Below are 12,224 nucleotides of genomic sequence, written 5' to 3'. Positions count from 1 at the left end.
ATTCTGGCTTAAATTGTGGCTCCTTGCTAAACAGCCAGACATTCCAAAGGAGTTTTAATGGTCATCTTCTTGCACCCTTACTCCCCAGATGCACTTTGGATAGAACTCAGGGTGTGGCCTTGGACTTATTTTGTTTATATCACCTGCCTGCTTTAACCATTTTTCTCTAAAGAACTTCAAGTTATATCTACTGGGATCCAAACTGTGTCTATCCAAAACATGTTTCACACCCATTACAATATTTTTCTATCCTCTAACAACCTCTCGCAACAGATACTTTCTGTTAGGCAGTTATGTTTAGTATATATATAACAATTGGAGAAAAATGCGAGACTTGCATGAATTGTGCTTGTCAGTATTACAGTCTGACAGTTTCTAAGTAGCTCATTCCTTTTCTCCAAAACTATGCTAAGATAATTTATATTTCATAAGTGTTTTATGAGTTCAGATTACAAAGAATTACAGAGTTTTATCCCAAATTACATACTTGAAAATGCATTTGTATCCCATTTATTACATTGTTGCACATCAGAATAAAATTATGGATGATGGTTGGTTGCAATGATTCCTTTCATTAGTTTTACAGGTCTCAGTAGTACTTTTGCATACACCTCTATTGCTTGGAATTCCTGAGATAATTACAGCTAGTTCAATAAAAATTAAATGCCCTTTTTGGGGAGATAAATTCTCCTTAATTTAAATAACCTTTTAGTACAATGCAAATACTAGTTGTGTTATTTTCCCCCTCCATCTTTCCAGTATAAGCCTGCCAAATCTAATGAATTATGTGTAAGAGTTATTCATGTAAGTCCCAGTTTGTATTTGTCTCCTTGGAACTTTTATCAAGTGCATTGCGAGGCTGCACCACACCTGCTGTTTCTTTCTGACCTCAGATACTTGAAGTGATGGAAAGAGGCTGTGATGCTGCCTGAAGTCTGCTGTAGCTACAAAAGGCATCCCTTTGCTCAGTGGAGCTCCACTGGAAGAGTTTCTCTTCCCAGATGCATTTTCTCTTTGGAGGTCCCTTAAGGTGACCTCAGCAACACAGATCTGTCTTTACAGGAGTTAGGCAGCAGTTCTGTCATAGGCAGCGCGTGGGCATGCTCACGGAAAAGTTTTACTGTGCCACTGATTGGAGGGTTGGTTTGTGGGGGCTTTTTTAACAGTTAACATAAACATCTGGCCAAAGATTGAGACATTATTCTGAGTTGCATTGAGTAAAGCGTATCACCTCTGGAACTGCAAGGCCACTACAAAATCATTAATTTCTTCAGCTAACATTGGAAGAATTAACTCCTACCATCTGCAAAGCAAAATTCAAGAATGTAGCTTGCCGTGTGATATCTAGAAGGTATGGAAAAGATAAGGATCTAATTATAAAGGTCGACTGCCAATTCTGTTTAAACTGTAAGTTTCCTCCTCTTCTGAAAAGTAGCTAGGACACTGTGTTATAAAAATAGGCTTACAAAATTCCATGGTGGAATGGATGTTAGTAAGCTCTTAACATGTTTCCTAGGTTATTGCTGTTTGTGTCAGTCACTGATTTATTTCTAATATCATTTTATATTTGAACAACCAAATTATTTTTTAAATCTCCTTAAATGTTTTTTATTGCAATGTAGTAGAAGATGAATAATAGTGAAAAGATTTTAATCTTGAAAATATTCAAAAGAAAAAAATGTTTTGAACTGTGTGAATTTCCAACTTATCCTGATTATTCAAGAGTTCTGGATTTTCTTTCACAAAGAGGTTACAACCCAATAGTCGTTTTCAGGTACGAAAGCCCCCCAAAATAACTGGTTTAATTCCTTAAAAAAAAAAAAACAAACTAAAAATATCCAGAAGGGTGCTGCTGAAAAAACAGTTCAGCAGACTTTGAGACAATACAGATTAATATTCTAACTTTTTATTTCTTAGCCCTCTTCTCTGTAATTTTCTCTAGTCTTTAATAATATCTATGTTATTTTATCTTAAAGTTTAACAGGGATATTTAAATAAGAGATTAAAAAACAACTGACCTTTCCAGGTAAATACTGAAATCACTGTTTAACTGAAGCTCCTTAATCTAAATCAATTAAGAAAAATCCTCTTAAAATACAGAATAGAGTATTTCATGTTGAAATAGTGGAATTAACATACCTGAGAGGTCAGCAGTTTTCAGAAGGGAGGACTGTGTGCCATTGCTGTTGATATGTGGGACAGAACCTGTTAGTCTGGACCTGCCAGCCAAGATACTGTGAGCCTGGAAGCCTGGTCTCCTCTATAACAGTACTCCTTTGACTAAGGGAAGGAAAAAAAAAAGCCTTCTTACATTGAGTTATCTAATGGTATTTTATTTGCAAGGTGTGAAAAACTAGAGGAGCAGATAGGTTGCTAACAGAGTACTGGGCTGAGTCAAAATTATTGGAAAGAGTTAAGATTTACTTCTCCGTGCAACATCGTATATGAAAACTGAAGTTGCAAACACACCATTCTGCACCATAAACGTTATAGGCAATTCAAATAAGGTACAGGAGGCAGAAGGAGCCAGAGATACAAAAACTGTTTCTTTAGATAAGCTAGGAAAGTTCAAATGAAAATTTTATATCTGATTTATTGAAGCTAATTTTTTAATATTTCTATTAAAGGAAATTTCTTAACCCCAGAATTTCAGTGCAGACTAATTTCAGTTCGTTTCTAATGTAAAAATGTTCAGTAATGTGGAAATTCAACCAGCTGCAGTTTAGAATCCCTTTAAAGCATAAGGAATATTCATTATCTTAAACAAACTTAAAGTCAAGGTGGAGGGTTTGTTTTTTCTTTATTTTAACTCATGTGAAATAGTATGAAACAAAACCTGGATGCTTAGGCTATTTTGTGATGTAGTTCTTAATTATCAGAACCTACAGTTTCAAGAAAAAATTACTACAAGCTAAGTTGCATTAAGTGTTTAAAAATAGCGGGTTGGAAAAAAAAATGCAATTCTTTCATACATGCAGTGGTAAACACTTCTTGGTGTTTAGTTTTTAATTAGTATTCAAGTGATGTTTGGAAGCAGTACGTGGAGTTAAATGCTGATACTGGGTTTTAGTAACTTAGATACTACTTTGATGTAACAGGCAGGCTATCACAGAAATTGCTTTCTCTCCTGTGTTGCGATCTGTAGCTGTAGGGTTCTGTAGGTTTTTTGCACTGTGAATGCTTTTCTGTGTCTGTCATGTACCCGCCTACCTCTCTGAGTGGTGTGTCATGTGTTACTGTTGATCTACTTGCTTTACCAGGATCTTGTATTATGGTTTTCTCAGAGTTGGCATTTTATCTTTGTAGATGCCCAAGAATTAATATCTCATAATGATCTGAAGTTTGCTACTTTGAGGTCAGAATTTTTAAACAGGAAACTTGGAAATAGATGTGATGTAGCTGCTCTTAACAGTTTAATTAATGCTGTGTTATTTATGCACTTTTTTTAACATATATTATTTTGAAACAGTACTTGATATATAGAATGAAAAAAGTGTGCATACTCCCTAAGTGATGCATGTTGTTGTGTCTGTGAACTCTGTACATGTGTAATGTTAAATTTGCCAAAGTTAATGTGTTGAAAAGTAACAAGTTACTTAAGTTAGTTAAATGTCTCTTTCTAGAGGAAAATTACCATAATGGTTACTTTTACTAAAATGCAATTACTGTCATTGTAACAATCAATCATATTTTCTTGTGGAAAGAACTTTACCTAGTTCTGAATGCATTAAAATGTGAGATTGCTCTTCTCAGTGTTAAAATTTGCTGCAGAGACAATATACTTTTGGGAGAATCTAGTGGAAGTTCCAGCCATATGGTTGTCTTTAAGGGTATTTAAAAATAGAAATTAACTTCTTAAATGAAATTGAGCCTGGTGTCTTGTAAAACACCAACTGAAGCATTATAAATTCTGAAAGGCTTTCAAAATAATTGAAAAAAGTTTTTTTACAGCTGAGCTTGATTAAGCCTTAAGCAACAAGTTCCCATATCTATTTACTGCTTGGCTGTCAAGAGTCTATGAGGTTCTCCCCAGCAATCTGTAGAACAGGGTTGGTTTGCCTACTATGGCATCCTCTTGCTTTCTTTGTGGCCTCTTCTCTTGGTCTTATTAAGCCTGCAACTTGCACTTTTCATTTTCCTAGAATGTCTTTTCTCTAATCTTCTTCCCTTCCTGATTGTGTATTTCCACTATCTCTGCTCTCCTAACTCCCATGAAATATTCCTGAGGAAATAAAATCTTCTGCCGAAAGTAGAAGCAAGATAAAGAAACTATGAATTTTCTACTAGATTGATTCCCAAACAGGTCTTTGAGAGGTTTGGGTGTACCAGAGGTGGTTGAGCTTCTTGACCTCTTATGGTGTGTATAGATGTAAGAGACAGGCCTTTAGCAAGAACTGACAAAATTGCCAGGAGGCCCATTGGAAATGGCTTGCTTTGATTTTCTGGTAGTACTGCAAGCAGCTGCTCCATATTCTCGTGACTTCTTATTTCTCACTGAAGTGTATGAGGACCAGTGCTAAGAGGGAAGGATTTCAATGCTTCTTTCTGCGTATTTATTACAGTACACCCCTTGTCTTGCGGTATTCATTTCCAAAACAACAAAAGTAACTTTTTAATGTATAGCATTATACTGTTGAATATGAAGTCGGAGAACCTCTACCAATCATTAAATAGAGAGGTGACACTGTAATGATACTTGATAATAATGTCTTTTGTAGTATTAGAATAAAGGAACCAAATTACAGTCTTATGTTGCTAACTACAAATTTCTATTTTGGCTTTTTTTTTTCTGTTTGGGTTTTGTGTTTTTTTTTATTTTTAACTTTTAATTTTTTATACTTTTTAAGTAAAAATGTGTCAGGTATCCTTATGTTTTGTATAAACAATTGCATAGAAGAGTTGTTATTGTTATATAAATGAGTTTATGTTATAAAAGAAATTATATGGGAGACAAATGAGTTCATATAATACTCAAAGATATTTACATGACTTTTTTATAGGAGGTGTCTTTCCAAAATACTGTAACTGTTCTTTCTGCAAAGAATATACATACTTAAATTCTCATAGGTGATAAATAATTTTGGTGCTCAGCTTGAGATGTTGCATGAAGAGTTTTTTATTTTTTCCAGACTATATTGATCACTACAAAATATGATTCAAACTGTACACTTGTAAGTTCAGGCACAATTAGTAATTTCTTGAAAGTTTCAACCCGTCATTTTAGCCCTTTAGCTGATTTGTTGTGAGGTGATGGACCTAAAAGTTTTTTTTATAATTTGTTGTGGTTTTTTTTGTCTGCCTTTATATAGATGCAAAAATAGCATATTAATTGAAAAACAACTGTTTTCACACTTCAAGATTCAAGTCAATATGGTTCTGATGTGGTAAATGTATTACAAATACATTATGAATCCCATACATCCCTAGTTTTTGTTAGGTTTGTGTTAGGTTTATTTTACACGCAGAGTGACATAGGCTTCAGTGAGTATACATACCCATTGATAATACACATATTTAGGTAATTTTCTGTTTAAAATGTTATTTTAATTTCACTGGTTGTAGTTCAGTAAATCATAGAATCATAGAATAGTTAGGGTTGGAAAGGACCTTAAGATCATCTAGTTTCAACCCACCTGCCATGGACAGGGACATCTTACGCTAAATCGTATCACCCAAGGCCTCGTCCAACCTGGCCTTGAACATTGCCAGGGATGGAGCATTCACAACCTCCCTGAGCAACCTATTCCAGTGCCTCACCACCCTAACAGGAAAGAATTTCCTCCTTACATCCAATCTAAACTTCCCCTGTTTAAGTTTTAACCCATTACCCCTTGTCCTATCACTACAGTCCCTAATGAAGAGTCCCTCCCCAGCATCCTTATATACCCCTTCAGTTACTTGAAGGCTGCTATGAGGTCTCCACGCAGCCTTCTCTTCTCCAGGCTGAACAGCCCCAACTTTCTCAGCCTGTCTTCATATGGGAGGTGCTCCAGTCCCCTGATCATTCTCTGGACTTGTTCCAACAGTTCCATGTCCTTTTTATATTGAGGACGCCAGAACTGCACACAATACTCCAAGTGAGGTCTCACGAGAGCAGAGTAGAGGGGCAGGTTCACCTCCTTCGACCTGCTGGTCATGCTCCTTTTGATGCAGCCCAGGATACGGCTGGCTTTCTGGGCTGCAAGTGCACACTGAAGCCGGCTCATGTTCATTTTCTCATCAACCAACACCCCCAAGTCCTTCTCCACAGGGTTGCTCTGAATCTCTTCTCTGCCCAACCCGTAGCTGTGCCTGGGATTACTCCACCCAGGTGTAAGACCTTGCACTTGTCATGGTTAAACTTCATGAGGCTGGCATCATCATTGCTATAAGTGTATTTTTAATATTAATTTAAATGCATGTGTTTCAGGCTTTCTTCAATCCAAGAGTGTGATAATAGTATCAGTGATTTGTCACAGAATTTTGTCATTCCATAAAGGTATTGCATTTTTTCATTAAAATCCTGCTTGGTTTTGGTTTAAACATTTATTCTTTTATACGAATAGTGTTCTGGCTGGTATTCTGTAGGACTTTTTTTGATTTTGAAGAGATCACTCACCAAATAACATCCTTCTGCAAAATTTACCATTTACTAGAAATACTTAATGTCTCAGTGTTATGGTTCACAAGGTAATACAAAATATCCTTAGGTTCGACCAAATGCCAGAGTGGTCTGTTCCAAGACAAATTAATCGCAAACATATTGGGTAAGCAGTCTTAAAACAGCTTATAAGGCTAACCCAGAAAGTACAATAGTGAAAACACAGGAGTGTGGAGAGGTGCATGTCAGGTATGAAGGAATCTGAATTGTGCAGAATTGTTGAGGTTGCAGGGGCCTCTGGAGACCTTCCCAGTAAAGGGGAGACAGAGGTCAGAGGAGGTGTCTTGACACCTAGGCTGATCCTGAAATGTTAGAAAAAGAGTACTTCATAGAATAACATGCAAAGTGACAGGAGAGAGTAGCATTGGCAGCCTTAGAACAGAGACTGTGTACTTGAGCTAATGAAAGGAAAGCACTTTTAAGCATTAAATGTGTTTAGTTGGTAGCTAAACAGATTTTTGGGTTTTAGAGGATTTAGATACAACATATATCTAACAGACTTTCCATTTCTAGACTGTGTTTCTAATCTATGTATGTGTGGTTTTAATGAAAATGTTTTAAATTTTATTTTGTTAATGAAAGATGTTTAATGTCTTATTAAAACAAAAGACAAAATGTAAATGAAGTAACCTGATTCATACTAAAAATTGAATAATAATAATTAAAAAAAAATAATGATTGTCATTGTTAATTCAGAGCCTAAAACAAAATATTTTTCAAAGCTGGCTAAAAAAGCTACCTTCTCTTTAAAGTTAGTTATGCTACAGATGGTTAAGCTACTCAGAAAAGGTGAAAACAGCAATTCGTTGCCCAGCTAGGGAGATTTTTTCACTAGATTAGGACAGTAATATTCTTGTATGTACTGTTATTTATCATAGTCTTTTTGACTATGAATGGTTGCCTTCGTATTGCATTTCTATTAAACATTTTTAGATTAATATTTATTTTTCTGGAATAATTGCCTATTAATAACTTCCTACAGGTTGTTCAATTAGTATTACATTTAATTGTTTCTATTTTGTAATATATTCCTGGAATAGATAATTACTTCATTGACAGAATCATAGAAATAATACTATTGTCCTGAAGTTCGAAAATAGAGGTCAATACAAATTATGTGCTAATTAGAATTCAGGCGCCTGGTTGGCACAGTTGATTTTGTTGGCTCTCAGCCTAATCTTGTTACCTTGTTTTTAACTATGAAGAGAGTGGGTTTAAAGATCTCCAGGAGTGCAAATGAGATGAGGGAGTTACAAAAAGCCTAAAGAATCACAAAAATATAACCCCTTAAAAAAAAAAAATCATGTATTAAATACAGTGCTTAAAAACTTGGCCTAAACATCCTTTCATTAATATGGACACTTGTGAAAATTCAAATTGCTGGTATCATTAAATAGAAAGAATCAAAGTCTCGAACTACTCAACTACTTACAGTACTACTCTCTAATTGTATAACTTTCTGTTTAGGTGTTTCTGTTTATAGGTGTAAAATGTTAGTAGTATGCTACGTTTTATTTTTAAGTATAATTGTACTTTAAGAACTAAAAAATCACTTTATTTTGATAAATACATGTAAAATTCATGTTACATGAACTTTCTAGCTCTTCTTCTTGGGACTGTTTATAGCATTAGTTTCCGTGAGTTCCAAGACATTTATGTCAAATTTTATTGATATGGTTGACTACTGACACACATGATTCAGACCTTCTAGGTTGGGTTTTGTATTTCTTGGTTGGTGTAGTGTTTTTATTGTGTTGTTGGTGGTTTGTTGTTTTTTTTTTTGTTTGTTTTGGGTTATTTTTTTGCATCTAATGTAAAATTTACTTTCAGATAAAACTAGACACAGATGAGCCTGTGAAGTTCCATTACCTTCAATGGAGGAAACCTGTACTGGGGTACTTGTAGGGCGAACCTATTGCAGTAGAATAGGACTTTGACACCCACCTCATGTATTCTATCAATACATAATGACACATACTTTATATAAAAAAAGATGCTTTTAGATAGGTCCTTTCTGTGAGCTGGCTCATCAAAGACCTTTGTAACCAGATTGCTACTGTCACATCTGAGACTTCTGACCCTCAGCTATGTTCTTTACCCACTGGCTTTGTGGCCATGTGACCTCACAGATCCCACGATCTTTCCTGTAACAAATAAATAAAGTAATATAGCTGTATCTTGTTGAAGGTCAATGGTAAATTGAGGAAAAGAAAATGCAGTGCATCTACTGAACAAATACTGATTTAGTACTACAATGCTGTTTTTCTTGTTATGCATCTTTATAAGCTACTTCAAGTAAACAATAGAACTATAGAAAGTAAATAGAATTTAGTTTAAAAATAGGTTATCATTGGCAGGACAGATAATTTTTAATCCCAGTTTCTTTTAAACCAGAAAAAAGTATTCCTACATATTTTTAACAGATACAGAATTTATTATAAGAAAAAGCTTTTCTAATGGCAGAACATCCTTTTTCGCATCCATAATCTCATGCATAAGAGGCTATTTGTTCTGCTAGATAGTTCCCATTTTGAAATAAGTTTATTATGTGTGGCCATGAGCCTTTACTTCAAAGATCTTTCAATTTTCTCTCACTCTGATGTTAAGAATAATGTTTTCTGATCTTATAGTAGGTCTACTATTCCTTTAATTACAAGTTTTGTTCAATATCTGTAGCTATGTTAAGAAGTAAGGAAGTTTTATAAAATAAGATCCCTCTGTGAAAATTCAGAAGGTAAACTGTGACCTACCCAGTGCACACATCTTTTATTCAGGTATTTCTCAGAAAGACCCCAGTAGACCTGCTTATCAAAATAAATAAGAGGGTTAATGATTCCCTATGTAGTTCTCCACTGTTATACCTATTAACTCATAAGATTTCAAGTCAGGTCAAATTAGCATAGGAAAATCAAAAACTGTAAAATGCTTCATCATCACTCTGTTTCTCCCTTTTTGTCTATTGGTGTGTATGAAACACATAGATATATATTTAGAACAGATATATATTTAATATTTTCAGTAATGTTTTATTTAGAGCTGTGATATAGTAAAGTTTCAACCACTTTACAATTGTTATGTGGTGGGTGGAGAATGGTGACTTTGTACACTCATTTTGTACTATTTGATGTAAAGAGGGAAAATCAATCCACTTGATGCAGATATCAACAAATGCTTTCTTTGTTTGAGGGTATCTTACAGTATTTTATATTCATGAGAACTTGCAAGTGAGACAAAGATGAATGGCAGTGAGGATATGGTACAAACATTAGCGGGAGTTTGCAATGGTAACAATCCAGGTGGTTTAAAATGAATACCCTATGAATATTGGTATATTAAGTTTAGGCCTAAGAAGCAGTGTTCTGTTCAGAAGTATTATGGCTCTTTTGACCATTAAAGATAAAAACTAGCCCAGCTAGCAGTGAAACCCAGTACTTTTTAGATGTATGTGCACAACAGGCAGTCTTGTGGAGAAGTACCAGCATGGAAGGTGAGGTGTATTTTCTTAGCTTTAAGAAAAGCTGAAGGGCTGGACAGTTCACTTTTCAAGGTTTCATTTTGTTGAAATATGTAACTCTGAAGTATGAAGCTTCACTTCAGCCTGTATGCATATATATGCACTTTATCATTGTACCTCAAAGGATATACTGCCCCTCATATACAATAAAATAGTATATATAAAATAAAACATACGGAAACAAATGGTAGTGAGGACTTTTCCCAGCTTTATGAAATCTAGTTCACATCTTTTTTGAATAACAGAAATTTTGCTTTTGTGAGTTACTAATTTCTGCATAGTAGGCTTTTTATGTATGTATGTGTGTGTGTGTGTTAAGGTGTATAAAATGTGAAAGTCATCAGCATTTTAAAATATTTTTTCCTCTGATTATATTGTATTTTTTGTCTTTAGGTTAGATATGATTCATTACTAAATACAAAACTATATTTTTTATTTGATCCTTTTTGTTTTAAGACATATTCATATTAATGGTTTTATTTCAGTTCCAATCATTTATCTTGATTAAAAATGAAGGATAGAGCTCTGCTGCAGTTCTGCTTTTTCCCATATAGTAAACCAGTTTTAATGCTGGAAAGCATGTTATTTCCATAGGCAGAATTCTGTTCTGTGTGGGGAAGGAAAAAAAAAAAAAGAAGAAAATGTTGCAATCAGTTCTGTTGCTATCTGGAGGAGTTTTGGTGATACTTTTTGTTCAACTCCTTGACTTTACATCTTAGAGTGTCTTTACTTTAAGTGGGAACATGTTCAAGATAGATATTCTTTACTAGGTATGATTATTTCATTCATAAACCCGAGCATCTAGATGGGGTCAGTTCTCTAGTCATATGATTGCCTTGGTGCTGGCTGTGTGACTTCCTGCCTGTAAGCTCTTTTGCCTTTTATTAAAGTGTTTTTACTTTGTAAGTTTTTAGGCATTCCCACACATTGGTAAAACATTCTATTCTCCTTTTTTTTTTTTTTTTAATTCTCTTGAAGTTATTCCACCTTTCAGCAGTCACTCATTTGAATTACTTTGGTTCTTCTGATACAATTTTCACTTAATGCTGATTCTATGGTTATGTACAATACTGTTGCCAATTCACTGAGCTAATTAAATTTGCCTTGCAACCAAACAAAACCATCTTATCATTACGAATTTTGCAGATTGCCATACACTATTTCTTTATATCTCTCTGGAAAGATCAACATTTCCTGGTACATACATTTAGAGAGGACTAAGTAAATCTATGTCCTTGAGTGGGCATGTATCTTTCTGGGAATTCCCTGCAGAATTACATCAAATACATCAGAGTAAGATACCATGAAACATGAGTTTCAAGAAGGAGGAAAACTAGGTCAATTGAAATGATCACTGAGACTGTTCAAGGAGGACTGTGAAGGAGTATTCTGATTTCATACCTGAGCACTTCAGAGTGGATAACCTTGGAAAATAAACCAGGCAGGGTAAAAATACTTTTACTTGTGTGTTGCAGTTCAGGAGGCTGTGGTACTATTCCCATGAGCTAAGCAAAATGGACTGAGCTCCTAAAATTTTAAACTTTGAAACAGTAGAATAAACCTATTTCCTCTTCATTGTTTAGTACAGATACTAATTCAGCATAGTGCAGATTATTTTCCATGTCACTACCTTTGGCAATTAGGAACTATTTTCTGCTGAATATACTTCTTTTTTTCACATGAGCAGTGTCTCACATTGCTGATGCTTTTGTTATCTAAGGAGACTGCCAAGAACGTGAGATCTGTTTGTTCATGCTGATGCTACTGGTATGTACAGGATGCACATACCTATTTCTCTATCAAAACACAGATCTTTTTCTCTGCCTGCTTTTTTACCTTTTCCTTCTGTCACTCCTACAGTTTATTTTAAACTTTAATTTATACTGAGCTTCTGCTTTCTCTATCAATATCACATCATTATTCTTATCTGATTCTCTTGATAATTTGTTTGCACTGGAATTCTTGGCAGTGAACTAAGAATTTCATTGTCTACCTACTCTCTTTTCTCTTGGAGGGTATAATAGAGTGGGAGGGAGAAGCCTCATGGTAATATTTTTGTATTTGAAATGT

The sequence above is a fragment of the Pezoporus occidentalis genome, unplaced genomic scaffold, assembly GCF_034315485.1.
Source record: "Pezoporus occidentalis ecotype Australia unplaced genomic scaffold, CSIRO_AGI_Poc_V1 ctg54, whole genome shotgun sequence".
Classification (NCBI taxonomy): domain Eukaryota; kingdom Metazoa; phylum Chordata; class Aves; order Psittaciformes; family Psittacidae; genus Pezoporus; species Pezoporus occidentalis.
The sequence above is the reverse complement of the archived record's forward strand: the minus strand, read 5'-3'. Positions refer to the sequence as shown.